This window comes from Neofelis nebulosa, chromosome 7, assembly GCF_028018385.1.
Source record: "Neofelis nebulosa isolate mNeoNeb1 chromosome 7, mNeoNeb1.pri, whole genome shotgun sequence".
Lineage (NCBI taxonomy): Eukaryota > Metazoa > Chordata > Mammalia > Carnivora > Felidae > Neofelis > Neofelis nebulosa.
The window spans coordinates 39,036,762-39,063,014 of record NC_080788.1 but is presented as its reverse complement, the minus strand read 5'-3'; the positions used below and the strand labels follow the sequence as shown (position 1 = coordinate 39,063,014).

The 26,253-nt window shown below is 45.5% G+C and overlaps 1 long non-coding RNA gene across 2 annotated transcripts in view; it reads left to right on the top strand.

Moving 5' to 3' along the window:
- Window positions 1-26,253, top strand: part of LOC131516377 (uncharacterized) — a 44,682-nt gene that overhangs the window by 4,960 nt on the left and 13,469 nt on the right. The window contains exons 3-4 of one of the 2 annotated variants that reach the window (XR_009264039.1): window positions 11,236-11,334; window positions 12,555-12,678. The exons of the other annotated variant lie outside the window; for it this stretch is intronic. This is a non-coding gene — a long non-coding RNA (uncharacterized LOC131516377). The remainder of the gene's footprint in view (window positions 1-11,235; window positions 11,335-12,554; window positions 12,679-26,253) is intronic. 2 annotated transcript variants of the gene reach the window in all.

Sequence of the window (26,253 nt, the reverse complement as noted above, 5' to 3'; positions counted from 1 at the left end):
ATCTTAGAACCAGAGCCTATAAATAGTGGGTTGAAGCTTGTGGTTGAACCTCGCCTCAGTCAACTGTCTAATTTGTTTTTAAAATCAACATCCTTCTTAATATTTAAACAAGACCAAGAGTCGCATAACATGATGTTCAAAATGTCCAGGATACAATCAAAAATGCCTTGGGATATGAAGAATTGGAAAAATCTCAGCTTACAGCAAAAAGACGATCAGTAGTTGTCAACCCCTGAGAAAACATAAAAATTGAAATTATCAGAACAAGACTTTAAAGCTACTACTGTAACTATGAGAAGTGAGTGTGAACACTTTTGAAATGAATGAAAAAATAGGACGTTTCAACAACAAAAAAGGAAGATATGAAGAAGAACTGAATGGAAAATATAGAACTGGAAAATATAATAACCAACATTTAACAATAACTGGATGGACTCAGTAGCAGAATGGAGATGACAGAGGAAAGAGTCCATGAACCTGAAGATAGATCAATAGAAATTGTTCAGACTTAACAATGGAGAGAAAAAATTGAAAGAAATTGAACAGAATATCAGGAACCTGTGGAACAATACTAAAATGTCAAACATTCATGTCATCAGAGTCCTTGAAGGAGTGGAGAAAGAGTGCAGTTCAGGAAATAATAATACAAAAATAATGGTTGCAAACTTCCCACATTTTTAAATTCAAGAAACTCAGCAAAACTCAAAAACATCACCTCCCAGGTATGTGATAATCAAATGGTTTTTAAATTAAAAATAAAGAAGAAAATCTGGAAAGTAATCGGAGAAAAAAGTGCATCATCTATAGGAGAACATATATTTGAATGGCTGTTGATATCTCACCAGAAACCATAGAGGCTAAAAGGAAATGAAACATTTTGGAAGTGCTGAAAGAAAAGAACCACCAATGCAGAGTTCTGTATCCAGTGAAATTATCCTTAGGAATAAAGGTGAAATAAAAATATCCTCAGATGAAAAAAACCTAAGAGACTTTGTTGTCAGCACACCCGTTGTAAAATAAATACTAAAAGAAATTCTTCAGATGAAAGAAAGATGATACCACAGGGAAACTTAGGACATCAGGAATGAGGGACAAACAACAGAAATGGTAACTATCTGGGTAAATGACTGTTAACCTTCTCTTGAGTTCTCTAAAATATGATTGACAGTTGAAAGCAAGAATTAGGACTCTTCTAGGATGACATTTTCAATGTAGGTCTAATATATAAGACAGCTATCGTATAAAGAAAGGAGGCTAAGGTGACTTATGGTAAAATTTCTACATTCTATTTAGGATAGTAAAGTATCTGTTCACAGTAGACAAATTAAGAGAAAAATTAAGTATGTAAGTTGCAATCACAAGAAAATTACCAAGGAGATATAGTAAAACATACAATATGATAAATTAAAATGGAATATTAAAAAATGTTCAGGGGCACCTTGGTCGCTCAGTCAGTTAAGTGTCTGAATTCAGCTCGGGTCACGATCTAACGGTTTGTGAGTTCAAGCTCCATATCAGGTTCTGTGTTGATAGCTCAGAGCCTGGAGCCTTCTTCAGATTCTGCGTCTCCCTCTCTCTCTGCCCCTCCCCCTCTCACACTCTGTCTCTCTCTTGTTCTCAAAAATAAACATTAAAAAAATTGAAAATGTTTAAATGACGCAAAGAAAGAAGAAAAGGGGAAACAGAGGAACAAAAAAGAGAGCAAACAGAAAATAAATAATAAAATGACAGCCCTAAATTCAAACATATCAATAATCACATTAAATCTAAATGGACTAAACATACCAATTAAAAGACAGAAATGGCCAAAATGGATTAATAAAAACAAGGTACAACCATATGCTTCCTATAATTATGTTGATAAAATGATATAGATAGGTTAAAAGACCAAGACATATATCCAAAAAACCATTGAACAGTACTCTTCAAATAGGTGAATTTATGACATATGAATTATATCTCAGTAAGGCAATTCAAAGAAGATTAAGATACATCTTGCAAACACCAATCAAAAGAAAGCTGGAGTAGCTATATTAATATCAGACAAAGTAGACTTCAGAGCAAAGAAAATTACTAGGGATAAAGGGATACATTACATAACAATAAAAGGGCCAGTTCACCAAGAAGACATAATAATCCTAAGTGTGTATGCATCTAATAACAGGACTTCAAAATGCACGAAGCAAAATCTGATTAAACTCAAAGAAATGGAAAACTCCACAATTATAGTTGAGGAGTTCACTATTCCTTGCTCAGTAATTAATAGAACAGGTAAATAGCACATACGAGAGCCGAGCCATAAGCCAACTGGAACTAACTGATGGTTATAGAACATTCAGTCAAAAACTGGTAGAAAATAAATTCTTTCCAAGTGCGCAAAGAACCTACATTGAGCCTACAATGAAGACCTCATTTTGAGTCATAAAAAAAGTCTTAACAATTTAAAAATAATTGAAATCATACAAAGTGTGTTATTTGATCACAATGAGATCAAACTAGAAATTTATAGCAGAGCAAAAACTGGAAAATCTCTAAACACTTTAAATTAAAAAAAAATACACTTTTAAGTAATTCATGGGTCAAAAAGAAAGTGTTATGGAAATTAGAAAATATTCTGAACTGAATAAAAAAAAATAACCAAAATTGTGAGATGCAGCTTCAACAATGCTTACAAGGAAATTGATAGTGTTAAATGGTTATATTAGAAAAGAGGAAAGATCTCAAATCAACAATCTAAGCTTTCACCTTAAGAAACTAGAAAAAGAAGAGAAATATAAGCCAAAAGCAAGCAGAAGGATGGAAATAATAAAGACAAAAGCAAAATTCAATGAAATTAAAATAAGAAAACAATAGAGAAAAATCAGTGAAACAAAAAGCTGTTTCCTTGAAAAAATGAATTGGTAAATTCCTAGGTTGACTAAGAAAAAAAGAAGATACATATTACCAATAACAGGAATGAGAACGGAATTATTGCAACAGACTTCATACACATTACAAGACTAATAAGGGAATAATAATATAAACAACTTTACAAGGACAATTTAGATAAAATGAACTACATCCTTGAAGGCCACAAACCACTAAACACTCATCCAAGAAGAAATAAATAACTCAAACAGTCATATATTTATTAAATAAATTGAATTTATAGTTAAAAGCCATTTGAAAAATAAAATGAAAAATAAAAATCAAAAGATTTCACTGGCAAATTCTACCAAATGTCTAAAGAAGAAATGAAACCAATCTTTTGACATATAAATCTCTTCCAGGAAATAGAAGGGAATACTTCCTAATTCATTGTAATGAGTCTAATTTTATCCTGATGCCCAAACCAGACAGATTTAGGAAAAGATCAGTATCTCTCATGAACATAAATACAAAAGTCCATGACAAATATTAATAAATTGAATCCAGCAATATATAAAAAGTATTTAGGAATGCAAGATATTGAAGATAAGTCAATGTCATCCACTCTATTAATAGTCCAAAGAAGAAAGACATATCATATCGATCAGTGCAGAAGAAACATTTGAAACCAACAGAGCCAGCTCCAGAGGCTTTGCTAGGGCAGAGTTCAGTGGAGACCCCCAAGAAAAAGAGGAGATTGCATCAAGTTCTGATGGTGGTAGAGCTTAGATAAAACCACCCCCCAAAAGTAAGAGTCTCACCCTGAGTGGGGAAGTACTGAAGAATCAGAGTGCTCTTTACTGAGGAATTGAATAAAGGGGCTTCAGAGTATGAGACCAAAGGTGGAAGTCTTATGAAGAGTCATTTTTGTGGGAAAGAGATGGCTTGAAGGGAGAGGAATCTTCCAAATGGTTGATGGTGAAGTAAAATAAGGAGCGAGTGGTAGAAATTAGGGTCCAAAGAAACAAAAGAAACCTACCAAAACCACTTCACTTTAATGTACTAACATAAGGCAACACTCTGGAACTAAGAAACTTAGAGAGCCTCTCAAGTGTTTACCCTTGTCTACATAGGACCACCTGTAAGTCCTGGTGGAGAAAAACATCATATTAAAAATAGACAGACAATAGGGGTTCCTGGATGGCTCGGTTGGTTGAGCATCAGGCTTCAGCTCAGGTCATGATCTCATGGCTCATGAGTTCAGGCCCTGTGTCGGGCTCTCTGCTGACAGCTCAGAGCCTGGAGCCTGCTTTGGATTCTGTGTCTCTGCCTCTCTCTCCTTCTCTCTCTCAAAAGTAAATAAACATTTAAAAAATTAAAAAAAAATAGAAAGTAGAAGCCAACATCTACACAAACCTACTACAGAACAAAAAAATGAGAATCAAAATATTTTCAGCTGATAAAATTCTCTTTCCAAAACCAATGATGGAGAGCAAAACTGTTCCAGAACACCCTGACTTGAATTAAATATCCTTAAACAAATATTTGCAGATATGAGGGAAAAACCCACCTCACATCACAAATTTGAAAGCTCAGAAAGGAAATGGACAAAGCAGAAATGATAGATGCAACATGAGTGTTTACTAAATTCAGGAAAGAAATAGAAAGGAAAATAATCTCAGAACTGACAAAAATTACAAGGTGCCCAAGGGAGAATAGATTTGATTGAATATATAATAGGAGAGGAATGAAAATAGCTAAGAATGCCAACATGAAATAATGAGATTTAATAATACCAAAGAAAAACTGTTGGCTAGAGAAGGCAGGCAGAGAAGTGTCAACATTTATATAATTAGAGTCCCTGAAGAAAGAAAGAAAGAAAAAAAGACAAACAGAACAAAAATTTAAAACTATAATACAATAACACTTTCTTTTTTTATTTTAATATATTAAAAAAAATTTTTTAATGTTTATTTATTTTTGAGAAAGAGACACAGAGAGCAAGTAGGGGAGGGGCAGAGAGAGAGGGAGACACAGAATCTGAAACAGACTCCAGGCTCTGAGCTGTCAGCAAAGAGCCCAACGCAGGGCTCAAACCCACTGTGGGGCTCGAACCCACGAACTGTGAGATCGTTACCTGAGCTGAAGTCAGACGCTTAATCGACTGAGCCACCCAGGTGCTCCTAACAATAACACTTTCTGGAAATGAAATAAGATCTGAGTTCGTGTGTTCAAAGAGCTTACTCTGTACATGGGGAAATAGACCTGAAACAGTCTGCTCCAAGATATTAGACTTAGGGGTAAAGAAACAAATCCTCTGGGCCTTAAATTTACAAAGACCAATTCCTTACAACGGAAAGGAAATAAGTTTGGCATCAGACTTCTTAATAGGAATACATGAAGAAGGACGACAATGGGACGTTTTCAAGAAACCCCAGGAGAAAAAGTATGAACCAAGGATTTTTAGATCCAGACAAACATGAAGACCATAGAGTAGTTTTAAACATGCAGACTCAAAATACCACATTCACAAATCATTCCTGAGAAATCGGAACACCACTTTTATTCTTTTTAATAATGAGGAGGCCGGGGTTCCTGGGCCACTCTGTTGCAAGACGTTGAAAGGTTATTTCCTTTCTCTGGACTGGTGATCAGAGGTTTTTGAGATGTGCTGTAGCTTTAGCCATGTTGATTTTACTTGGTGTTCATAGAGGTCCTAGGACCACAGACTTGGTGAAATGGAGTAGAAAGAGCAGGGTCCTGTGGTCAGATGGAATTGGGCTGGAACACTTTCTCTGCCCCATCCATCACCCATCCATCAGCCAGCCAGCCACTCACCAAATTTTGGAGAACCCTCAAGGTGCTAGGCACCCCGGTAGGCTCTGTGGATACAGGTGAGCCAAGCAGATCCAGGCAGCTTACATTCTAGTGGGGAGAGGTAGACATTTAACTGATAGTCACACAAATGTATACTCACAGATTGTGGTAAGCGATGTTGAAAGTAGGCAGCATTCTCTGAGCGTGGATAGAGGATGGTAATGTAAGAGTCCAGGAAGGCTTCACTGAGAAGATGACGCTTGGACTGAGCCTGGAATGATGGAGGGAGTCCTCCCAGGGGAAGGGGGTCAGGTAGGACATTCTGGGCAGAGGGGGCAGCACAGGTCGAGAGTACTGTGGTAAGAGGAAGCTCAAACCTTTGGGGATCAGGTGGCAGAAGCAAGTGGCCAAGTGATGGGAGCGAGCTAGGGGCCAGGTCCCAGCATGAGGGTGAGGTCTGTCTGTGATAGCTTGGGGAACACAGTGAAACATTTGAAATGGGAAGGCAGGATTGGAATCATGTATTTAAAAGATCGTTCTGACTGCACTGGGGAGAATGACTCTGTGGTGGGAGGAGCAGGGAAGGAGGGATGTGGGCAAGTCACGTCTTCGCTGTGCGGCTATGGGCACATCACTGAACTTCTCTGAGCCTTAATCTGCTCGCTTGTAAAAGTGGAATAATAACGGTAACCTACAGGACTGCTATGAGAATAAGATGAAATCGAGGGCGCTGAATGTCTGACACAGAAGAAAGAGAAAGTTCAACAACTCTGGCTCCGTGTTACTGTTTAATTAACCTTAGACAAAGGTGCAATCTCTAAAAACATTTTATGGTGTCCTCCTTTCCTGTCCTCTCCATCCCTGCCTGGGCCTTCTGTTCCCCCCGCTACTTTAGGAATGTCTAGGACAAGAATTGAATGTAACTTCAGTTTTAGTAGGCAAATCGCTCCCTGGATCAGAAATACATATGGGGAGTGTGAGGACCCTTGAACCAGATAGGAGCAGGGTCCTCGGGATCTGTTTTCCCCTCTCACCCCCTACCAATGTTCTTGAAGCTCAGCACTGTCCAGATCTGTTAGAACAAGAATACAATCCTTCCTTGGAGGACGGTCATTTCCAAAGGAAGCACCAAAACTGAGAGGGATCATCTTTCTCTTGTTGCTTTATCTCTCTGTCTCTGCCTCTGTCTCTCTCTCTACTACTACTTTCTATTTTTCTTTTTCTACTTTTCTATTTTCTATTTTTTTTATTAAAAATTTTTTTAACATTTATTCATTTTTGAGAGACAGAGAGACGGAGTGTGAGTGGGGAGGGGCAGCAAGAGAGGGAGACACAGAATCTGAAGCAGACTCTGGGCTCTGAGCTGTCAGCACAGAGCCCGACGCGGGGCCTGAACTCACGGACCGTGAGATCATGACCTCGAACTTATGGACTGTGAGATGATGACCTGAGCTGAAGTCCGGGTGCTTAAATGACTGAGCTACCCAGGTGCCCCTCTGTTTGCTTTAGAAATGTAAACTAGTTTGCATCTCCAACTCATTGAGCCCTGAGACACTTAGCATCCAGCTTTGCAAAAGCTTTGCAAAAGCTCCCCCATCTGCTCACACTGTGGAGAATGGCATTGGAGCAAACCATTCATTGCATACATGTGGCCCTGTGAAGGCTGGCCTCAGAATTTAACATGCTGACCTCTTTTTCTTTTCTTTTCTTTCTTTTTTTTTTTTTTTTTTTTAGTGAGGGTTAATATACATATGAAGAAGTGTGCCATGCGTTCCAATCTTACATGTACAGCTCAGTCACATTTTTACAAATTTAACTACTACCCTATCCAATACCTAGAACATTTCCAGCACCCTGGGAAGTCTCCTGTGTCCTCTTCCCAGATAGTACCACCCCTGCCCCCAGAGGTCACGATTCTTTTGACTTCTATCACCATTGGTTAGTTTTGCCTGTTCTTAAATATCACAGAAAGGGGATCTAGTCTTTCACTCAGTCTAGTGTCTGCAATATTGAATCATACTGTTGTATGCATCTGTATAGACTGTGTATTCTCATTGCTGTATAGCATCCATAATATGGATATACTACAATCTGTCTAACATCCTGTTGATATTTGGGTTGTTTCCAGTTTGGGGCTGTTGCGAATAGTGCTGCTATGAACACTCCCTAGCACAAGTGTTTAAATTTTTTTTTTGACATTTATTTATTTTTGAGAGACAGAGAGAGGCAGAGTATGAGCCGGGGAGGGGCAGAGAGAGAGGGAGACACAGAATCCAAAGCAGGCTCCAGGCTCTGAGCTGTCAACACAGAGCCCGACGTGGGGCCCGAACTCACAAACTGTGAGATCATGACCTGAGCTGAAGTCGGATGCTTAATCCACTGAGCCACCCAGACACCCCCCTAGCACAAGTGTTTAGGTGTCGACGGGCACTCATTTCTGTTGGGCATATGCCCAGGAGTAGAATTCCTGGGTCACAGAGTACGCATGTATTCAGCTTTCGTGGACACGACTGGACAGTTTTCCTAAGTGATTGAACCATACTGCATTCCCACTGGGAGCCAAGTGGTAGAAATCCACCTCAAGCTAGCTCAGTCAAAAAGCGTACCGGTTCCCACAACCAAACCATGGGTCGAGGGAGGGTGCCACTACTTCAGGGTAGAGGAGACCCTGCCAGGCTCTCTCTCTGTCTCTGGGCCTGTCAACACCTTTCTCTCTGACTCAAGACTGACTTCCTCCATGTGTCAACCTGGCCTTACACTTCACAGCCCCACTGATTTGCCCGAGCTGGATTCTGTATCAACCCCTGGGGGCCTGTAATTGGCAGCCCCCGTTGGATCCACAGGGGTGGAGGAGGGGAAGAGCAGTTCTCCCTAAAGATAGGCACGGTGTCCCCAGACTGCAAGGGAGCCATGTGCTGCAGGGACAGCGGGTCAGGTGCTGGATTCCATTCCCAGCTCTGCAGCATCTCCTCCTAGCCATATGACCCTGGGCAATTGCTGCAGACTGAATGTTAACGTCCCCCCAGGTATGCTGAAGCCTAATCCCCAATGTGATCGTATTTGGAGGTGGGGCTTTGGAGAGGTGATGATGCCATAAGGGCAGAATCTTCATGAATGGGGATAGTGCCTTATAAAAGAGACCCAGAGAACTTCCTCACCCCTTCCACCGTGGGAGGACACGGCGAGAAGGCCATCTGAACCAGGAAGCAGGCTCTCCCCAGAACCCAAATCAGCCGGTTCTTTGATCTGGGACTTTCCAGCCTCCAGAACTGTGAGAAATAAATTTCTGTTGTTTATAAGCCACTTAGTCTGTGATATTTTGTTGTAGTTGCCCAAATGCCCAAGGCAGCAATTCATTTAGTTTCTAAATGGATTAGGAAACCTGTTTCCTAATGGATAAAAAGGAACAAACACGTTCTTTACATGGTATTAAATAAGGCATAACAGCTGATGCCTCTTACCCATGATAGATGCTTAATAATGTCCCTTCCCTCCCTGTCCTCTCAGAGCAGGGTTGGGATGTGAATCCTCCTGTGTTGTAATTCCTAGAACTGTGTCCTGTATCTAAGGGCTGTTTCTTCTTGCTATTGGCTGAGAGAACACATGTCTGGGGGCAGGAGAGGGGTCATCACTCTGAGCTGTATATGTGCTTCCTGGTGGCTCCATCAAATTAGCCTGCACTGGATTCAGTGGGAAAGGAGAGATTTGGATGCTGGCTCAGTGAGAGTGATGTTCTGGCAGATTCCCCAAACAGCAACTTAAACAAATTAGTTTCATTTCCTTCCTTTAAATCAAAGAAATATGGAGGCAGGCAACCCAGTGCTGGTACAGCCACTCCTTGATGCCGTCAGGGGCCCAGAATCTTTCCCGGTGGGACCATCCCCATCGCAGCGTCCCCAAGTTGAGCTAGTTTGAGAGGGTCTCTCCTCCTTGCAACCGAACATACTCCTTCAGCGGTTTTAAATCAGGGTCACCAAGTGCTTCATATAGAAATTCAGTTTATTTCAATAATGGAATCAAAGCAAGTTTTGGTAAGTTCATTCTGGTGAGGGTGAAGCATCTGACGTTGTAAATATTCTCGCACATTTGTTTACAGAGTTCAGCACTGAAGATAGAGTTACTTGTGCTTGCAAATGTGAGCATATATTTCAGCAGAACACAGCAGCATGGCAAAAACAATATTCATATCCAATTAGGAAATTCATGGAGCAGAAATGAACTTGGAATCCGTGGTGGTGCACATATTTGAAAATAGGGATAGAATAGGCTGCCATGGTATATCAATTGAAATAGAAATTTCACTTATTTGTATGAACATGCACACATGAAGGGTAATTACACTACAATATTTTTGTGGCAAAGATGATATTTAATTTAAAACACAGTTCAATATGGCAGCAGGGCCAGGAGTAGGGGTGGAGAGAAGGCATCCACCTCTCATGAAAAATTCAAGGACCAAAAAATATAGTAGTCAAGATAAATAGTATTTTAATATAATATTTTATTTTATTTATTTTTATTCTTTAAAAATTTTTTTTTAGTGTTCTTATTATTTATTTTTGAGACAGAGAGAGACAGAGCATGAGCAGGGAAGTGGCAGAGAGAAAGGGAGACACAGAATCTGAAGCAGGCTCCAGGCTCTAAGCTGTCCTCACAGACCCCGACGTGGGGCTTGAACTCAGGGAGTGTGAGATCATGACCTGAGCTGAAGTTGGACGCTCAAGCAACTGAGCCACCCAGGTGCCCCTATAATATTTTAAAAATACAAATTAATTCGAAAATCCTCATGGACAAAATATCAAAATTTTGAATAGACAGGATGAGTATTATTGATTTTTCCTTTTGCCTCCGTCTTCCAATATGATTTGGGCACAGCACTGCATAGCAAGATGTATTTTGTTTTTGCTTTTGTTTTTATTTTTGCTGTCTGCCATCAGTCGAATTTTTTAAATGTTTGAGCCTTTGGAGAAATACTTTATAAATCACTTTAAGTGTTTATAATGGAATTGAACATTTTGTAAATGAGTCCTCTCAATTTTGTTCAAAAGAAACTGAAAATCTTTAATCACAGTGTTCCACGAGTGTGCCAAGATAAACTAACTTCTAAAACCTGTATCAGGGCGCCTGGGTGGCTCGGTTGGGTGTCCAACTTCAGCTCGGGTCATGGTCTTTCAGTTCGTGAGTTGGAGCCCTGCGCTGGGCTCTCTGCTAACAAACAGCTCAGAGCCTGGAGGCTGCTTCAGATTCTGTATCTCCCTCTCTCTCTCTCCCCCTCCCCTGCTCATGCTCTGTCTCTCTCTCTCAAAAATAAATAAATGTTAAACAAAAATTAAAAAATAAAACCCTGTATCAAATTTTAGGTATTATAGACAAGGCAGTAAGCAAATTTCAGTGATTTTACACTGGAAAACATTTACATGATCCCTCAAAAGCAAGGAAGTCGCTGAATAAATTAGCTTAGGGGAGGTCAAATGATGGTCAAGATGTAATGTAGAAATTCTATAGTTTTTTTTTTTTTTTTTGACTTGTGGGAAGAATGTTTTGATGGAGTTCCTATGTTTAATTGGGCAGATTTATATTTTAAATTGGATTGAAGAGACAGAAGGCTGATGGTTTACGGCATCTACAATTGGCAAAATATTGAAAAGAATTACAAAGCCAAGTTATGTGGTGAGTTTTATCTTCTCATAATGGCTTGTTAAAGAAAGATATTCTAAATGGAATTTAAAAAGACACTACCCATGAAAATACTTGGGCTGAAATAGTTAACCATTCCTATCTAAAGAAATTAGAACTGAGAATATCTTCCATCTGTTAGGATTTGCTCAGAGCTTCCCAGGTATCTGCAGAGAAATGATACTCATGTTAAAAGTATTGTGCTCTGGGGCGCCTGGGTGGCTTGGTCGGTTGAGCGTCGGACTTCCGCTCAGGTCATGATCTCACGGTCCGTGAGTTCGAGCCCCGCGTCGGGCTCTGTACTGACAGCTCGGAGCCTGGAGCCTGCTTCCGATTCTGTGTCTCCCTCTCTCTCTGACCCTCCCTCGCTCATGCTCTGTCTCTCTCTGTCTCAAAAATAAATAAACGTTTAAAAAAAAAAATTTAAAAGTATTGTGCTCTACAGAGGAGAGTCAACAAAGGGTATCAACAATTTCCATTTTATTAATAATAACATATAACTTTGAAGATGATTATAGGAAGTTTTTTGAGGGGGAGGGAAGAGACCACATTTAAAAAAAAAACGCACATTCTTTAGAAAAGGACCAGTGACATGATATTAGAAACAGATATGGCTAAGAAATTGATTAAAGTACATGAATGTATACCAAAATTATTATTATTTTTATGTTACTTTTAAAGCTCAAATAATAATACTATGTTTTAAAAAATTTAATGTATATATTAAAATTTTTAATATGCTATTTTATTTTTTATTTTTTTAGTGTTTATTGATTTATTTTGAGAGCGAGCAAGAGTATGAGCAGGGGAGGGGCAGAGGGAGAGAGAGCGGGAAAGAGAGAATCCCAAGCAGGCTCCACACTGCCAGCACAGAGCCCATGCAGGGCTTGATCTCAAGAACTGTGAGATCATGATCTGAGCCAAAACCGAGATTTGGCCACTTAACTGACTGAGCCACCCAGGCGCCCCTTAATGTGTTATTTTCAAATAAACTGTTAATTTTAGAATAGCTTTTTATTTACAGAAAAATTGCAAAGATAGTACAGGGAGCTTCCATGTACCTCCCCACCCAGCTTCCCCTCTTACTGACATCTTACCTTAGTATGGTACATTTGTTATTATTAATGAACCAATGCTGGTGCCTCTTATTAACTGAAGTCCCTACTTGATTCAGTTTTCCTTTGTTTTTACCTACCACCTTTTTTCTTGTCCAGGATCTCATCCAGGATGTCACACTGCATTTGGTTGTCAAGTCTCCTTAGGCTCCTCTTGGGGGTGACCATCTTCAGACTCTTCTTGTTTTGGATGACCTTGACGGTTTTGAGTAGCACTGGTCAGGTACGCCGCTCTCCTGGACTTTGTCTGCTGTTTTCCTCATGCCTAGAGCAGGGGTATGAGTTTTGGGGAGGAAGAACACAGAGATAAAGTGCCCTTCTCCTCATATTTACCAACATAACTTACACTCTTGAGGTTGGCCTTGATCGCATAGCGGAGGTAGTGTCTGTCTCCATAATAAGCTATTCTCTCCACTTCCCTTACTGTGCTCTTTGGAAGGAAGTCACTGTGCACAACCCACACTTAAGGCTTGGGGTCTTATGTTCTTGTTCCTTGAGTGGTGAGCATGTGTGTGTGTGTGTGTGTGTGTGTATAAAATATTATTTGGGATTGTTTTGCACCAGGGTTTTGTCTTGTCTCTCTTATTTATTTATTCGATCATAAATTTATAGCACTATGGACTCATGGATATGTATTTTATACTTTGGGTTATAATCCGATAACTTTTAATTTTGTTGCTTAAATTGTCCTAGCTCCGCCTATTTGGAGCTCTTGCAGTTGGCTCCTGTGTCTTTTTGACATAACCCTCACTGTGAGGTTTTTGTGGGAGTATTTGGACTGTGCATTTTAGGCAATTTGGCAATTATATTTTATATATTGATTTCTTTTTTTTTTTTTTAAGTTTATTTTTGAGAGAGAGAGACAGGACGTAAGTGGGGGAGGGACAGAGAGAAAGGGAGACACGAATCTGAAGCAGCAGGCTCCAGGCTCGGAGCTGTCAGCACAGAGCCCGATGCGGGGCTCGAACCCATGAGCTGTGAGATCATGACCTGAGCCGAAGTTGGACACTTAACTGACTGAGCCACCCAGCCACCCCATTTCTTTGTGTTTAAGGAAGGGAAAGTAGGTATAAAAATCTCTAGCCTGAGATTTAGTCCATATCCTTGAAAGATGGCTGGAGACCACTCCCTCAGGCTAGTTCCCTCTCCAAGGCTTTGGGCCCTTGGCCTGAAGGGGATGAAGCCTGTCAGCAAGAGATCTGGGGCTAACCTGACAAGAGGCACAGCCCCAGACCTGGGCCACTTTCCCGCCCCCGTCCCCAGGACATGGGGACATTTGGAGGAGAATTTCCAGGAGAGGCAGGCCTAAGCGAAGGAATGGGGCCCCAGGCATGCTCTTCCCAGAAACAAGGCAATGTGGATTACCTTTAGGGCTGCACTCAGACCCTAGCTCCCATGGTCACTTGCTTCAGGATCTTGGGCAAGTCACTTAATCTTTCTGAGCTTTGGATTCCTTCGCTCAGAAATGCCTCCCTTGTGGGTTCGGCACAGGGTTGAGGGGTATAATGTGTGTGAAGGGTTTAGCATGCTGACATGGAAGGTAGGCAGCACATAAATGAGAGCTTGCTGCTACTGTGTTTTGTAATCACTAATAAGGTGCCAAGGGGCACCTCAGTTTTGAAAATAAACGGCACAGTTATGAAGGCAGATGGATTTGCAGTTTGTAAAACCCCCAAGCCCAGCCAAACCAGGATGGGGTCAGGGTGGTGCCCAGAAATGTGATCAAATGGCTCTGTCTGAATACAGATGATGAACCTGCCCTACATTTGCTGGGGGAGCTCATCAAAGAGCAGTTGAACAGAGTGATTGCTGAGAGTGGACCAGGGCCGTCTTCCCCACCCAGGCCTCCGTATCTTCAGCAGGGGCCCTAGGCATGCCAGCACCACCCACCCCATCATGGGATCCCCAGCCCTCCCCTCTACCCTGGTCCCAGCTGGGAGGGAAGAGGTGACCTCACTGCAAAGAGAGGCTTTGAGGGGACAGTGGCAGATTTCAGCTGCACGCTTGGCTGTGCTGGAAGGCTGTGAGCCAGGAGGAGCCTTAGTTCCCAAGTGCCCAGCCCTGCAGGTTCTGTACACCCTCCCCCCGCCACCCATACACATGTGCTTCTGGGCACGTGCATTCACACACCCTTATTCTCCCTGTATATGCTTCCACACCCTCACACTCACACATGTGGTAGGCAAAATAAAGGCCCAAACAGATATCCACATCCTAATTGCAGAATCTGTGAATATGTTACCTTACGTGGCAAAAGGGACTTTGCAGATGTGATTAAGGATTCTGACATAGGGAGAGTAGCCTGCCTTATCCACGTGGGCCAGTGTAACCATAAGCGTCCTTATAAAGGAAAGAGGGAGGCAGGAGAGAGAGATTCAATGTTGGCTTCGGAGATTGGAGATGAGGCCACAAGCTAAGGAGTTGCAGGCAGCCTGTGGGAGCTGGAAAAGACAGGGAATCCTCTTTCCTTCTGACGTCCAGAAGGACACAGTCCTACGGACCTGTTTTGGACTTCTGACCTCCAGAATGATAAAATAATAAACTTGTTGTTGGTTTAAGCCATAGTGGCTTAAACTATTAACAGGTTTTTTTTTTTTTAATGTTTCTTTATTTATTTTGAGGGATGGGAGGGGCAGAGAGAGAAGGAGAGAGAGAATCCCAAGCAGGCTCCACACTGCGCAGAGCCCAACATGGGACTCGATCTCAGAAAACTGTGAGATCATGACCTGAGCCAAAATCAAGAGTCAGATACTTAACCGACTCAGCCACCCAGGAGCCCCAAACCATTAAAAGTTTTAATATACCTTTGTGTTTTCGGCATCGAGATCAAGAGACAGAATGTTGCCAGCCAGCACCCCTAAAACATCAGTTGTTCACATATTACTTTCTTGGTTTTTGCTTCCTTCAGAAACCAGTAGAGGCCACCTTGGATTTTCCTTACACTTATTTATTTAACATTTTTCTTTAAATATTTATACCTGTACTTGGGGCGCCTGGGTGGCGCAGTCGGTTAAGCGTCCAACTTCAGCCAGGTCACGATCTCGCGGTCCGTGAGTTCGAGCCCCGCGTCAGGCTCTGGGCTGATGGCTCGGAGCCTGGAGCCTGTTTCCGACTCTGTGTCTCCCTCTCTCTCTGCCCCTCCCCTGTTCATGCTCTGTCTCTCTCTGTCCCAGAAATAAATAAAAAACGTTGAAAAAAAAAATTTTTTTTTAAAAATAAATATTTATACCTGTACTTAATTGTATCTATTTGGAAAGACAGTTTCTGTCCCTTTGTTGAAAGTTAAAAACTATTATCATGAGCCATTATTTATGGCAAGTATTCTGTTTGAAGGCAAGTATAAAGATAAGTGTTACTAAATTCCAGCTAGACCCTCCTACCTCCTAGAGGCTGTGCATCTGAGGGTTTTTCTTTATTAAAAAGGGGGATTAGCAGGAGGATTTGGGAGTCATTAAGGACTGACTTGCACCAGACCCAGGCTTTCACTTGTATCCAATCGTAAGGATTGAAAGGTAAATGAAAAAGAACTTTAGATAATGCTATTTAATAGCAAGTTGGCCTCACTTTGCCCCCCACTGACACCCCACTGATGTCCCAGGCCACCAGCATGTACCCCACACCTCGTGAAAGAACCAGGTGGGGAGGTCACTTGTTTCTGACTCCTCTCGGAATGGCCTGCAACTCGCTAGCTGTGGAAGCCCAGGTGGGTGACAACTTCTTCACCAGCAAAGGACAAAAATACTTGTTATTTGCCGTAGCCACGTTCTATAAAGCACCTGGGAGCACGGAATTAACAAATACTGAGCCATTCTCCTAGGGAAAATACAGGGTTTCCTGCCACCCGGTCAGTTTTCAGGTTGCATTTTCGTCAAGCGATCAATACATAACCTTGTTTTATGTTTCTGTGTAAACACCTTATTTAATAGAAATTATTGATTCACTGACAAAAGGAAGCTTATCTAACACACCAGTTTTCTCTGTGAGGACACCACGGCCTTTTTGCACGTAGGACCACTAGACAGAACCTTAGCGTTACCTGTGGGGCCACCTGAAACAGTGAAATCACCAAAGAATAAAAGCACAAAAATGTGAAGAGCAGGGCACTAAGTAGACCACAGGCCAGTTGTTTGCAGCTCGAGCTGAGACAAGAAAGGCAGAGCGTCACTTTGTGGGACATCGTCTGGGAACGTGTGAATAGGGCCACTCGAGTGTTTTGCCACTCTGCACATGTTTGCAAACGACCCTGGAAGCAGAAGAAGTATTGAATGGGAGTTAAATACATTTTATTGAGTCGGCAAATTCATAAATGTGGCGTCAGTGAACAATTGGGACTGACCTCCTGAAGGGGGGACCGATGCTCTGGGTTGTCGCAGGGGTTCACAAAGTAAGGGAGGGAAGCCCCACTATGAGGCTCGCCCCATAGTAGGTCCTCAGTCCGCGGTGGTCATCATTGCTGCCGTTCGGCTACGTGCTGGCTCTGTGACAGACTCGGGGACAGTGAGGTGCTTTCAAAATGGGGTGCTGTGAGGCTGAGTGACAGCGTATATGCGGAGGGGCACAGCACCAAGCTGGCGCTCAGAGCCTTTGTTGAATCTGAGTTGAATTTCCTGTAGCACCTTTAGTTCAGTTCTGAGGAGTCCGCGGATATCCCCGCTCCTGTGCCAAGGGTGGTGGAGTATATGCGGGGAAAGTGGGGCAGGCTGGACCCTGAGAGTGAGGACATCTCTCCCCTCACCCTGTGCCAGCCTTGGCACCTACCTCAGAGGATTCTCTGGAGAGGCCTTTTGGGCCCTGGTGCTGGAGGAAAGCTGGGCACAAGCATGAGATTTCATGTTTAGGGTAGGAGGGAGCTCTAGAGGTTTGTGGAGCAGGGCCATGTTCAGGATGGAGTGGGTGTTCAGAAGGCAGCTCTGGCGTTGGGGCGTCTAGCAACAAGGCTGAGGGGAGCCTGCCGGCTGGGTGGCACAGGCCAAAGGGAGGTAGCTGCCGCCATGTCCCGGGTCTTTTGGAGGCCCCTCCTCCTTCCGGTGCGGTGGCTTCGGTTTACCCCAAGATCCCTGACACGGGAGCAGTGAGCGCTATGGGCGCTGCTCCTCCCTCTGGGCCTTCATCTGCCAAAGCTGTCAAGCATGCAGGGCTCCCCAGTGCCCAACAACCATTCCTCCACTAATGAAATTTTTCATCAAGAAAAATTGTCACTTGGGGAGCCTGGGTGGTGTAGTCAGTTAAGCATCTGACTCTAGATTTCAGCTCAGGTCACGAGCTCACAGTTTGTGAGTTCGAACGTCCATAGTCAGTGTAGAGCCTGCTTGGGATTCTCTCTCTCCGCTCCTCCCCCACTCTCACACTCTCTCTCTCAAAGTAAATAAATAAACTTAAAAAGAAGAAAGTAAGATGGCCACCAAAGAGCGGAAGCTGGGTAAAGTTTCACCAGTACTGCATGGGAGATGAAGTGTGAGGAAGTGTGACATTGCCTCCCTCTCCAGGCTCCCACGGGGGCAGTGCGCTGACCCACACATGTGCACGTGTGTGTAACACCCCTGGGGACACACACAGGCGCATGTGCACACCTATATCAACACTGTCACCGTAGTGTGTAACACACACAAGAATGCCATGTGCCACAGCCACAGGCTGACACATGACACAGTATAACCCAGGGCTTGGGAGTTAGGGGCCGCTTGAATCCAAACTGAAACTTACTAGGCAAGTTACTTCACCTTCCCATGCCTCAGTTTTCTCATCTGTAAAATGGGGGATACTACCTCAGCTGTCTGTTTTCAAGGCTTAATGAGATGACCCACGTATAGTGCTCGGCATGGGGCCTGGCACACGATAAACGCTCCATCGGTGTTAGCTACGTGAAAACTAATAAAGGAAAACTCACTAAAATGAAGTTCGGGGGTTGGGCACAGGGAGCTCTTAAGTCCTACCACACATTGCCAGTTGAAAATCCTACAGGAAGACAGGGACCATGCAGGTGGATACTACCTTACTGCCCCAGCAGGACGGAGAAAGACTTTCCTGGGGCACCTGGGTGGCTCAGTCAGTTAAGCCTCTGACTTCAGCTCTCAGGTCATGATCTCACGATTCGTGAGTTCGAGCCCCATGCTGGGCTCTGTGCTGACAGCTCAGAACCTGGAGCCTGTTTCTGTGTCTCCCCTCTCTTTCTGCCTCTCCCCTGCTCATGCTCTGTCTCTCTCTGTCTCTCAAAAATAAATAAACATTAAAAAAAAAAAAAAAAAGGCTTTCCTCCCACCCCATAGCCCAGCCAGTGAGAGACAGTGACAACTCAGCCAATGAAAAGCCACAATACTTCCAACTCCCAGTTTACTCCAAGGGACATTTTGTTTATAACAGCATTTCCAGTGTCCCCCCTTTCCTCTATAAGAGCACTCCTTCTCTTTGTTCTGTGGACTTGCCTATGATTTTGCTGCAGCCAGCCTGTCCAGATTGCAGTTCTCTGCTGTTCCCAAACAAACCCATCTTTTTCTGGTAAAATAACTGGCAGTTTGATTTTTTAAGGCTAAAGGCCGTTATCATGTCTTGTTAGTGGTGGAAAGGACACACGCCATATAGACCAGCTCCAAAGGCATCCTCCTTCTCAAAGTCCTTAACTTCTGACTCCTCCCCTTTCATAACCTCTGTGTGGGGAAGGGCTTAAGGTGAGAGCCTCAAGCTTATCCAAGCAGCTTTTGATCGCTTTATTTTTTAAAGTTTATTTATTTATTTTGAGAGAGACAAAGACAGCATGAGTAGGGGAGGGGCAGAGACGGAAGAGAGAGAATCCCAAGCGGGTTCCATGCTGCCAGCGCAGAGCCTGGCACGGGGCTCGATCCCATGAACTGCGAGAGCATGACCTGAGCCTAAACCAAGAGTCAGACACTGAATGGGCTGAGCCACTCAGGCGCCCTGACCACTTACTTTAAAATCGCGCACAGCGGACCGTTTGTTTCTCACACTCGGTAATGTTAGAGTTAACATTTTAGGGGCTAAGCAGAAACTTTCATGAGACAATTCTAATGGAGAGGAGAAAGAAGCAGGGATGAGAGAGGAAGGGGAAGTGTGGAGGGTGACCTGTTTCTGGTTTCAGCCCTTCCTGAGGCCAGCTGTATCTCCTTGGGCCCCTCCTAAAGCACATTCATGGCCTTCCAGAAGTTTCCCCTTTTTGATTAAATAAATTTGGTTGGACTCTGTTACTTGCAGTCAAAACCAGTCCAGAGCCAGGTGAATGAGCTGCGGCCCCTCCCTTCCTAGAGCTCAGCCCAGTGCAGGGACAGGCAGGCACACAGGCCACGATGGTCCCCTCTGGGAAGTGCCCAGGTGGGAGAGGGACACAGAGCCAAGCTCGGGTGGAGGGAAAGGTGTTTCTCCAAGGAAATAACCTCCGAGGTGAGGCATGGAGGAGAAGCTGACAGCCCCAGCGGGGGATCATCAGACACCTCAAAGAGAGCCTGGCGTATTTGATCTGTCGGCATCCATGTTTGTACCTTTATACCTATCACAAACATTAGCAATCCCTGCTGCTGGCAGAGCTTCACAGCATATCCCCTCTCGTGGTTGTGGTGGGGACTACTGTATTGCTTCCCCGTTCCCAAGGACAGAGACCAAGTCTCAGATGACCCTACCTTTTCTGGCCAGCAGACCCATGAAATACTCAGAACCTAGAGCCCAGGATGAGGTGGTGGTAGAATAGCCCTTGAGGGAAGAGAAGGAGGAAGCCCCTGTGTGCGGCATTGAGGACCAAGGAAACCAGGTTCTGGAGGCAGTGGGAAGGCTTCTTGAGTTGGGGGTGCTGACAGGAGGGTTGGGGGTTGGCAGAAGGGAACCGCCAGCCAGTGCCGGGCATAGGGCAGAGCTGGGACTGCAGGGCACGTGAGGGAGAGGCTTGGGCAGAGCCTCACGGGACGCTGAGAGCCTCTGATCCACTACACTCCCTGGAGGTGCAAGGAAGGCACTGGGTACCCAGGGAGGGGGCGGGGGGGTGGGGGCTTTGATAGCCCACTGCATTTACCTAGTGACACACTCCAGGTCCCTGCACCTGACCCGAATTTAAAAATATTTACATCTTGGGGCGCCTGGGTGAGCGTCTGACTTCAGCTCAGGTCACAATCTCATGGTTTGTGGGTTCAGGCCCCGTGTCAAGGCTCTGTACTGACAGCTCAGAGCCTGGAGCCTGCTTCAGATTCTGTCTCTCTCTCTCTCTCTCTCTCTCTCTCTCTCTCTCCCTCTCTCTCTCCCTCTCTCTCTCTCTCTAAAAAAAAAAAAATTAAGTAAACATGAAAAAACATATTCAAATCTACATCTTAGAGAGGGGAGACCAGGAGGGAGAAAGTGAGTGCCGGGCACCGTACCAGGTGCACAGGCCCATCTCATTTCATTCTTTCAACCATCCTGTGAGGCAAGTGTTCTTATTCTCATTTCTCAGATGGAGTCAAAACTCAGATAGACGACGCCACATGCCCAAGGTCACACAGGTAGCAAGTGGCCACAGAGCCACCATGTTATGATAGAACCACTCCAGCCCAGCCTTCGTCTTGCCAGCAGACCTACTGTCTGAAACTCGGCCTGTGCTGCAGCAGGGAGCCGTGTGCCTGCAGGCAGCCCGCGGAGAGGTCGGGGAGCCTGTCAAATACAGCTCAACGTCCTGGCAGCAGCCCCATAGTAGGCGTGTCCTTGCTCTCGCCCGCCTTCCTTCCTAGCCCTCTCAGCACTTAGTCACTCTTGGTTTACACATACTTCTGACAAATGGCAGGGAGGGAAGAGCACTGGTCCTTCAGAAGTCATTAGCATCTCTGTGTCTCTTCCCTTATCTGGAAAACTGAGATGAAAAGAAGTGCTTCAGGACTGAGGGTTCCCTTCAGGTCAGAGAATCTTAAAGTCATGGCCTCCTTATAGAATGCTATGACATTCTGGCATGCTTAATTCCACAGTACAAGAGCATGTTTCTGGAAGAAAATATAGCTACGGATCGTGCCTGTAGGGTAGTGTATCTTTTTATAAAAACTGTAGGTAGACCTTAAAATCAAGAAAATGCCTCTGGCTGCATTTCTTTTTTCCTCTGAAAGTTGGGAAAGTCTTACTATTGGATGTTTCAGGCAGGGCGCCCGGGTCTAGTGCGTCCCCAGGAGCCAGTTTGAGAAGCCCTGGGCCGGAGATGGGAGACCGGCCCCTGCCTGGCCATCATCTTGCCGTGTGACTTCGGACAGGTCAGTCACCTGCTCTGGGCTTCTGTCCTCCCTGGACGCAGAGAAGGCGTGAGGACCAGAGATCATCTGAGGTGCTTTTTAGTGCCAGTCTTCAAGATGGACTTGATTCCTACATGTCAGTGTCATTTTCAAGATCCTCATGGGCCATGCTCAGATGCAAGGTCATCCTCCCCTCTGGTTACCAATCTGTGCCTCTCCTCCCACCCCATGGGAAACCATACTTGGGAGCTCTTTGGGCCAAGGAAAGGCTGCTCCTTCCCCTCACCTGAGATCCCATCTCCCCAGCCTAGAGTCTTAAGCCCCTGAACAACTGTCTGGCGGGGATCAGGCTATTAAAGTAATTTACATAGTAATTAACAAGGTTCCATTAGCTGATTCCTGGGGCCAGAACACTCTGCCTCCATTTCCCTTTAGGGGTCCGCATCCCGGGCTGGGACTGGGGTTTGGCTGGTGGAGCAGCGAGGGGAGGAATTTTCCGTGCCCACGTGTTCCAGCTCCACACCCAGGGACGAGAAACAATGCCTGCGTGAGGGCCCCAGCTGGCTGGGTAATGAGGTCTGGGGCAAAGAGGCGCCTGGCGAGCATGCAGGGGCCTGAAGCCCCAAGAAAAAAAGGCAACCATGAGTCTTGCAGCCATGTGTCTGTTCTGTAGCCCAGGGCCTAGTGCCTCCAAGAGTGCCTGTTTCAAAATGACACAAGATTTCTCATGTCCTTCTGGGCCCCCTGACAACAAATTTTATGCTGACCGTAAGGTACAAAGCTACCCTGGTTATCAGCGTTGAGCCTCTCAGCATCCCTGTGAGGGAGACATTAACTTCTCCATCATGGGGGTGAGGAAATTGAGGCCTAGAGAGGTGAAGTGACTGGCCCAGGGTCACACAGCCTGCAAGTTGCAGAGTGGGACTAGAACCTAGGTCCTTGGACACAACCCAGCTCTTCTTACTTGGCCAGTGGCTTTGAAACAGCTCTATGGAGTCCCAGGGGATTCTCAAGTGGTTTGTCTCCAGGATAAGGGGTTGTCAGGAGGACTCTACCCCCACCTGCCCTTCCCTTTTAACCAGAGCAGTTACTGGACTTCTGGGGAGGATTTTGTTTGAACTCCATAGCTAGAAAAGCTTTTAAAACCACTGCACTTCTACAAAACTGTCCCTAGAAGGGACCTGTCACAGGGCCACCTCTTTGCAGGTCTCTAGCTATGAAGGGAAGCTTCTGAATCTATGCAGTGGTGGCAGAATTGATCCTCTGAGGCTCCAGTCTGCGGTGCCAAATCCCTGGCCTTTGGTCTCCCCATCGGGCTCCCTGTAGTGAGGAAATGGGGTCTCAACAAGCTCTGAGTAATTTTCCTACTCTTATTCACTCAGCTAACATTTATAGAGCTGTAAGAGCCAGCACCTGAGGATAAAAAGAAAACGAGCATGAGTCCTGCTCTCAGAGACCTTTGGGAAGACGTAACACAGACTCACCAACAGTGGTTCCCCAGGGAGGACACTGGGTACGGTGCTGGAGGGTGTCCCAGACCCCATGGAAGGGCAGGAGGAGCAGGGGACGCCTGATGACCAGAACAGGGCAGATGTTGGAGAAGGCTGCATAGACTTGGAGATGTCTGAACTGCTTTGAAGGAGGGGTTGGCTGGTGCGGAGGGAGGGAAGCGCGTTCTGGCTGAAGGGAATGGCAGGTGTGAGGGCTGAAGGCAGGAGAGCAGAGGGCATTGTGTGTGATTTCATCTAGGTGCGGGGTATAAAGTGGAGGCAGGGGGGAGGCGGGGCTGGGGAGGCGGGCGCAGCTAAGATGAGGAGCCCAGAGAGGGGGCCGTGGCCCTCAGGCCCTGCTGCTGCCCCCTCCTCTGCAGTTCTCTCCACAGGACCCCTCCCCTCAGGGCACCCTGAGGGGCTGCTTAGGCTGTGGGTAGGGGTCAACAGGGGATTTATGGCCTGGGAGAAGCCCTGCATTGGTGCCCTCACCCCTGTGCTCTCCGCGACCCTGAGCCTTACCTTTCAGGCCTTGCTCCTGGCTAGAGGCTGCTTGCTTCTTTTTTTTTTTTTTTAACATTTATTTATTTTTGGGAGACAGAGAGAGAGAGAGAGCGAGCGCGCAAGCGGGGGAGGAGCAGAGAGAGAAATGGAGACCTAGAATCCACAGCAGGCTCCAGGCTCCAAGGTGGGGGCTCAGCACAGAGCCTGATGCAGGGCTGGAACCCACAAACGGTGAGATCATGACCCGAGCCGAAACCAAGAGTCGGACACTTAACTGACAGAGCCAGAAGGGATGTGGGAGGTGGAAGGACAGGAGAGAACACAGGGTGCTTGATGGGCGGAGTACCCCTGTGGGCAGCTGGGGCCCCTGCCGCTAGGAAGCCCCGGGAGGGAGGCTGCTGTGAACATGCCCTTCAGAGTTGTCCTGTTCAAGGAGACAGGAAGGCCTGTCTTCACCCCCCAACTCCCATCAGTCTTTTGTTGACGGCTGCTCCTGGGGACATGAACCCCCCCATTTTTAGCCTGCCCCACCTTGGATGCAGCATCGTCCTGCAGCCAGAGAAGGTCTTCAGGCAGCGGATGGCAGCTTGCAGTAAGAAGCCACCAGCATGAAGGCAACGGTGTGTCGCGAACAGTACCTCCAGAGGGAGGCTGGACACGCACGGGTGGTGTCCTCTTGAGAAATCAAGAGCCAAAGGGACTGAAGCGGCTCCCTGCGTCACACAGCACGTTAGCAACAGCCTGAACTGTGAGGCCGGGCCTCATGGCTCGTCACCCAGCACTCCGCCATCACATCCCTCCTGCCCCTCACCTCCATGTTGTCACATCTCCGAAGCATACTCACCCCTCCTCCCACACATGGTGTAATAAGAAAACTTGGGTAGCAGATATAAATGTATCTTGAAAACACACACACACACACACACACAATGGTCCTAATCTATAAGATTTTGAGCCCTTCACTGAAAAGGCCTTGACATCTCCATCTTTGCAGCCCAGTCCTTGACCCAGTGACCGGCACTTAGTAGGCCCTCAATACACAAAGGACGAACTGATGTTTTGGCCATCTGCTGTGTGGCGTGGGGCAATTCCAGTGCCTCTTTGGCTCTCGGTTTCCTTGTTTGAAAAGCGGGCATACGGTGCCCGCTCTGCTTCCTTGGGTCATTGTGTTGGATGTTCAGCAGGATTCCTGGCACCTAGTAGGTCCTCCACAAATGTTTACACTGATGAAGAACGTTTGGGAAACTGCACGAGTCTCTACCCCACAGGGCAGGGGCAGTCACGGTGGTGAGCCGGCAAGAATGCGTTGGGAGTCAAAGGATCCGTGCAGACCCTTTGGTCTGTGGTCGGTTGCCTCTCACCTCCTCCCTCCTGCACATTCCCCCGTCCCCTGAAGCTCATGACTCAGGTTTTCCGCTTCCTGCCTCCTGCGAGTTCACTGCTCCCTGCCAGCCAAGCTGTTTTGCAGACCCAAGTTGGTAATGACAGATTCCTCTCTCCTGGCCCTCCACTGGCGAAACCGCGGAAAGTATTTGAAACACGCAGCCCGGGAATGTGCAAGCTTCCCTTCCCTGGGCTTGGCAGGGGCCAGCGATTTCTCAGCCAGCACTTTTGACTAAGACTTCTGTGGCTCGGGTTTCCCCTGAGCTTGTCGGCTCAGTTTTTCAGCAGTGTTTATACCTTTCTTTTTTCCTTCAAAAAATTAACCCCTCAAGTCGGTTCTGAATCATACAATCCCTGGAAGCATGGCTTTCTGTCTGTTATAGGTGTTTGGATGCACCTGAGGAGAGCTGGCCTGGGTCTGGGAGGTGGAGGGAGGGGATCTGCCCATCAGAGCTCCTTGGGCCCGGGTGGCCTAAATCAGAGGATTCTCTGCTGAGAGAGAGACTCAGAGGTCTTCCTGATCTTCTGCCTCCAGAAAGATCTGGTTAACTGATTCCAGACCTTGACAACTTTGATTTTACAACATCCTCCCGTGGAGAGGAAGGGAGGGAGAGAGGATGGAAAGACCCTGGACTCTGGACCTAGGTACACGTAGATGTCAGTTGCACATCTGCTCCTGGCAGTAACAATGCCCCCTTCCAGGTTATCATGAAGTTTAAGTGCAGCATGTGAAAGCACCTAGGACAATTTCTGTGCACTGTTAGCACATAATAATTTCCTCTCTTCCCTATTTCTTCTTCTTTTTTTAAATTTTTTAATGTTTATTTTTGAGAGAGAGAGAGAAAGAGCAGAGGAGGGCCAGAGAGAGAGAGACAGAGGATCCAAAGCAGGCTCTGTGCTGACAGAAGAGAGCTGGATGCGGGGCTGGAATTTGCAAACCATGAGATCCTGAGCCAAAGTCGGATGCTTAACCCACTGAGCCACCCAGGCACCCTCGTCTCTATTTCTGATTCACCGATTTTCTATCACATCACAAAGTTGTTTGGTGAATGAATGAATGAAGGCCTTGATACATCTAAACATTTGGTCTTGGTGATCCCTTCTCCTCTCGGGTCAGCGGTTCAAAGCCATGGGATAAGTTATTTCCTGAGCATCCACTGCAAAAAGCAGAGCTAGGCCTCAGGGAGACACTCTTGATGCCCGGCCCCAGCCCCTATTGGAAAGGATTTTCTG